Source organism: Jaculus jaculus, unplaced genomic scaffold, assembly GCF_020740685.1.
Source record: "Jaculus jaculus isolate mJacJac1 unplaced genomic scaffold, mJacJac1.mat.Y.cur mat_scaffold_35_1_3033546_arrow_ctg1, whole genome shotgun sequence".
Taxonomy (NCBI): domain Eukaryota; kingdom Metazoa; phylum Chordata; class Mammalia; order Rodentia; family Dipodidae; genus Jaculus; species Jaculus jaculus.
This window is the reverse complement of record NW_025423491.1, coordinates 244119-250785: the sequence shown is the minus strand read 5'-3', so window position 1 is coordinate 250785 and position 6667 is coordinate 244119. Positions and strand designations below refer to the sequence as shown.

General features: G+C 38.8%; 1 pseudogene; it reads right to left on the bottom strand.

The window, feature by feature from the left end:
- On the bottom strand, positions 1–728 carry LOC123457304 (annotated as a pseudogene).
- Between the last annotated feature and the right edge of the window lie 5939 nt (positions 729–6667).

The window sequence follows — 6667 nt, the reverse complement described above, 5'->3', positions numbered from 1 at the left end:
TTAATCTTCTGCAGATTGGGATTCATTTTCAGACCTTTCATCTCCAGACTTCTTGGGTGAGGGGCTTGCAGACACTTTTTCTGGAGGGTTCTTTGGCTCATCTTCTTCTTTGGGAGAAGGCATCTTTTCCATTGACACCTTTGAAGCTGTGGGGCAGCTCACCTTTCCTTTGCCTTTTACTGGACTTGGCATCACTGTGGCCTTTAGTCTGGGTTTTGGCATTTTCTTTTCTTTTCTCTCAGGTTTGGACTTTTTAACCACCTTTTTGTTTTTCTTTTTTGAACTCCCATAGTCACTGTCATCATCATCTTCCATTAAGAAATCCTCATCACAGCCAGAATCTTTTTCCTGGAATGGTGCCTCATCTTCTTCCTCTGGCTCTTCCTCACTGTTCACATCCTCCAAGAGCATCTCTCTCTCTGTTTAGATGCTGCTTTAGATTCTGCCTGCCATTGCTGGTGCATATTTTTGTGATCATCTTTTTCATCTTCACTGTCTTCTGCTGTGTGAGAATCATCCTTCTTGATCTTCACATCTTTTTCTTCTGAGTCTTCACTATCTTCTTGTAAATTCTTTCCAGATCACCTCTTATGTTTCACTTCTTGAGGAGATGATCAAATTTTCATAGCGCAAGCACCCAAATCTCTTCCATAATCTTCATCTGCATCATCAGATTCCTTAAACTGTGAATAATCAATGACCTTCCTATTTCTGACAGGTTGAGACATATTTGCTGTGAACAGGACCATGTCAAGAAGCCAAGGACTGGGATAACCTCCTCCCCTGCCCCATGTGCTTGGTGCCTCCCCAACTTTGGCCAGTGGAGCCACTGTGGCCAGAACCCACTCCCTGGTGCTACTGGTTTTCTCAAAGTCACAGCTCATGGGTTTGGGCCCCTGAATTTACACGAGCCCCCTGCTCCCCTGTCTCTTCAAAATGGATTGATATCATAGTCTTATACCACAATTTGAACTGTGATATCCCAACCACACTGTGACATCATAATGCCCATCACTCATATCACAATGCCCAACTGTGCCATCACAATGCTGGACATTTTTAACACAATATGCCAATATCTCTTCACAATGCTACACTATGATATCACAATAACCAACTGTGATATCACAAAGCCCAGCTGGGATTTCACAAAATTCCACTTTGACATCAATGTCCACTGTGACATCACAAAGCCCTAGGGTATCACCATACTTCCACACTATTATATCACAGTGCCTTATTGTGACATCAGAAAGAACCCATGTGATTTCACAGTGCCCCACTGTGTTATCACAGTGATCCATTTTGACATCACAGTGCCCCCTCTCACATCACAATGCATATCACTGTAACACTACACTCTTCTGTCACATTACAATGGCTAAGTGTGACATCACAATGTCCCATTGTCTCATCACAACACCTGACTATGATATTGTAATGTCCAAATATCACATCAGAATGCACGAATGTGATACTACCATACACTAGTATCACATTATAATTCCCCACTGTCACACCACAATGTCCCACTGTAACACCACAATGCTCTATTGTGATATCAACAAGTGCCACAGTCTCTTCAAAATGCTCCACGTTGATATCACAGTGCTCCACTAAAACATCACAGTATTCCACTGTGTCATCATCATGCCCAACTGTCCCATCACAACCCAGTGTTATAACATGATGTCCACTGTGACATCACAAAGACCCACTGTGATTTCACAATGCCACACTGTGATATAACAATGCTCCACTGTGACATCAAAAAACCCCAATGTCTCATCACAATGCTAAACTGTGAATTTCAATACCTTATTTTGACATCACAAAGCCCCACTCTGATTTTACAATGCTCATTGTGACACTATGAAACACCCTTGTGACATCACAGTGCCCCACTATGATATCACAATGTCCCACTCTGATATAAAAATGTCCAACTGTGACATCAAAATATTCTAATGTGACATTACAAAGTCCTACATTGTTTTCATAATTCCCCACTGTGACATCACAATGCTCCACTGTTCATCACAAAGCACCACTGTGACATCACAATACCCTACTCTCTTATAATGTCCCACTGTGACATCACAGAGCTGAACTGTAACATCATAATGTCACACTGTGACAACACAATTTCCATTGTGATATCACAAAACTCCACCATGTTTTCACAACACTCCACTATGAAATCACATTGTCCTACTGTGACATCACAGTGTCCCACTGTGATATAACAATGCTCCATTGTTGAATGACAATACAACACTATCACATCTCCATGGTCAACTCTGACATCAGAATATCTGGTTCTAACATCACAAAGCCCCACTCTGTATCTCAATGCCCCACTGTGACATCAGAGTTCTTAGCTATGACATCACAATGACTCACTGTATCCTCACAATGCATCACTGTCTTATCACAATACCCAAAATGAAATTCCAATGTCCAACTGTCACATTGCAATACTGTCTCTTCAAAACGCACTATAGTGCCATCACAAATCTCCACTTTATTTCACAATGCACCATGATAAAAATCACAGAGCTCCACTGTGAATTTACATAACTTCACTGTGACATTACAATGCTGCACTGTGACAACACAATACCACATTATTACATCACCATGCTCAACTGTGATGTAAGTATACAATACTGTCACATGACAAAGCCCATCTCTCAATTCACAATGCCCCCATTGTGACTCCATAATGCCACATTCTGACATCACAGTGCCCCACTGCGATTTCATAGTGCTCCACTGTGATATAACAGTGCTCCTTTGTGACATCACAAAGACTCACTATGATAACATAATGCTCAACTGTTTTATCACAAAATGCTAATGTGACATAACAGTTACCCATTGTCCACTGTGACATCACAATACCCCACTACCACATACTATCCAACTATGACATCACAGAGCCCTATTGTAACATTATAATGTGCCACCACAAGGCCTCACTGTGATGTCACAGTGCTCACAGTGCTCTACTGTGATGTCACAAAGCCCCACTGTGATATCATAATGCCCTACTGTTGTATTACAATGTTGGAATTCACAATGCCCCACTGTAACTACACAATGCCACATTGTGACATCACAATGCCCCACTGTGATTTCATAATGCCCCACTGTGATATAACATTGCTCCTTGGTGACATCAAAATACCCTAATGTGATATCACAAAGCCCCACTCTGACTTCACAATGCCCCATGCTGTCATCATAATGTGACATAACAATACCCTATTGTGACATGACAAAGCCTCACTGTGATTTTTCAATGTCACTTTCTGACATCACAAGACCCCATTGTGACATCAGAGTGCCCCACTGTAACATGATCACAATGCTTCACTCTCTCATCACAATACCCAACATTAAAATCCCAAAGACCAACTGTGCCATCACTATGCACATTGTCTGATCAAAATGCACAATAATGACATCACAAAACCCTACTTTACTTCACAATGACCCACAATGAAATCACAGTGCTCCACAATAAATTTACATAATCTCTATAACATTACAATACCCCACTGTGACATCACAATACTCCACCATCACATCCCATGCTCAATGTGACATAACTATATGATATTGTGACATGACAAACCCCTATTCTGAATTTACAATGCCCCATTGTGACACCACAAAGACCCATTGTGACATCACAGTTTCCCACTGTGAAATTACAATATCCTACTGTGGTTTAACAATGCTTGACTGTGACATCACTAGATCATAACATCACAATGCCCCACTGTCTGATCATAATGTACTATAATGGCATCATGAGTCCCCTTACTGCACAATGTCCCATGATGAAATTTCAGTGCTCCATTATGAATTTACATAACCTCACTGTGACATTACAGTGCCCCACTCTGACATCATAGTGTCCCACTGTGACATAACAATGCTCTACTGTGGCATCGCAATACCCTAATGTGACATCAAAATCAAGTGGCATCAAAATCAAGATGACTGTTCTGTATAGCTAGACTTCCTGAATGTAAATTAACCAAATCTAATGAAATGTTATCATGGTGCCAAATGCCTTCTAAGTGCATTTTGACTTTTACCCAATCTTCATAACTAGCATTGTAAGTTTTTAGAAGTGATGCAGATCCATTTGTAATCTGCATGGAATTGCAATCGAGCTCTAATCTTCGTACCTTGAATTTGCTCTCCTAAACAGGTCACTACGTCAAACAAAGCATCTATTTTTTCTTCTAACTTCTTATCTATGGCTACTTGAGTTCCCAAAGTGACAGAAACGTTTTTAACTAGATTATTAACAAAGTGTGCAGTATGAACTTCTTGTGTAAGAGCAACAGCAGCAGTAGTAATAGAAGCTAATAATGTAATAAATGCAGCAATCCCAGAAATAATTAAACCTACAATTTTCTTTTGTCTACTTAAACTATTTTTAACCTCCACTAGAATTTCAATATTCTTGTCAGCATACCAAGGCTTTGAAAGATTAACAGGAATCATAACAAATGCAGGTTGTTTGACAATCATTACAGTTTCTGAAGCATGAGAAACACAACTGGACAGACTACAATTATCACAGGCAACATTAAACATTCCTTCAGACCTGCGATACCAAGTAATATTTATATTTCCTAACATCAGGGAATAAGGTGGTGTAACACAGGCCATAACAGTTCCCTTCGGAAGACTATTTGAATTATTGCTGGCAGATGTAACCTTGATACCTTCCATAGCAGCAGCAATTTTCCACATGTAAGTTTGCTGATGTCCATTGTCTGACCACCACAATCCTGAAGAAAGTCCAGTAGACTTCACTGTAAGCAAGACGTACATGACACCATATCATCAGGATCAGCAGTGTCCTCTTGTTTGATCTCATGGCCTGCATACTGGAACAAACGTTCAGGCAACCATATGGCTCCATTTTCTTTCTGTGAAAAAATACAAACAGATCCTCATCCCCATATTAATACAGGGTTGGGTCCACTCCATTTGTTAGTCAATGGATCTTTAATTTAATTTAAAATAAATAAAGTATGATTTAACCATTTTCTTACTGATCCCTGTGTCATTTCCCCCTTTTTAGTTTTTTGTAACCATATTTGTAATGTTCCATTTGCTCGTTCAATGATACCTTGCCCTTGGGGGTTACAAGGAATTCCAGTAACATGCTCAACATTAAAAGAAGAATAAAAGTGCTTAAATCCTGCACTTGTATATCCTGGACCATTATCTGTTGTTGTTTAGGTACTCCTAAAATATTAAAAGAATGAAGACAATGAACAATAACATGTTTAGTAGCTTCTCCCATTTGAGCAGAAGCACAAATGAAACCAGAATAAGTGTTAATAGAAACATGTACAAATTTCATTTTTCCAAACTCAGGAACATGAGTTATATCCATTTGCCATAAATGGCCAGGAGTCAAACCTTGAGGATTGTCACCATGATGTGGCGCAGGTAAAAATGTGAGACATTTTTGACAATTTTTAACTATCTGTTGTGCTTGTTCATGTGTGATTTTATATTTAAGACGTAGAGTATTAGCATTAAGATGATGAAGCTTATGAGCATTAATAGCTTCTTCCACAGAAAAAATTCTAGTAGCCTCATCTGTAATAGCATTTCCCAGAGCTAAAGGTCCAGGGAGGCCAGAATGAGTACAAAGGTGTCCTACATAGAAAGGTGCTGAGCACTGGAAAATCAAAAGTTGAACCTGTGCAAACAAATTGTAAACAGTAGAGGAAGGATTTAGTCTACTACTGGTTTCTAAATAAGGAACTGAGTGGACAAATACATTGGCTATCAGTGTAAATATTAACAGATATAGTAGCAGTATGTTGCAATAAAGCTTTAAAGGCTGCCGGTTCTACAAATTGTGCAGATTTATAAGGAGTATTAAAAGTATATGTTTGTGCATTTAAAGAATAAGCAGCTAGGCCAGAATAAGATCCATCTGTAGCAGCCAACATAGCATACTTGATAGGAGAAAATTGTGTATTACAAGGAAAAATGACTTGATGTTGCATGAAGAACTGAATCAATTTATGTTTAGGGTAATGTTTATCAATGCTTCCTGCAAAACCTGCCATGGATAATGCCCAAGTATCTGAAAAAGCAAAAAGCCTATTTTGAATTATAACCTATTTTGAATTATAAGGCTGACAGATAACCTGTGGTTCTATTCCAAAATATTTAATAGATTCAGCCCTTCCTTCCATCACTACTTTAGCAACATCATCATAATAAGGAGTGACAGTTCTTGGAGGAGAAGATGCAAGATGTACCCATAGTATAGGAGCTCCTTGCCACAACAATCCTGTCAGAGAATATGGGGTAGGATACACAAGTAACCACAACTCTTTACTATAGTCAATATAAGTGATAAATTGTTCTTCTTTTGTACTTTTGTACTGTAATTAATGCTTTAGAAGCTTCAGGAGTAAGAGAATGAAAAGAAAGATTAGAGTCCCCCTGTAGTATATTAAATAAGGGTTTTAATTCATGAGTAATAAGTTTTAAATAAGGCCTAATACAATTAATGTCTCCTAACAATTTCTGAAAATCATTTAAAGTGGTAAGGTTCTGTGTTATAAGAGTAACTTTCTGTGGTTTAATTTGTTTTGGATATAAACAAAACCCA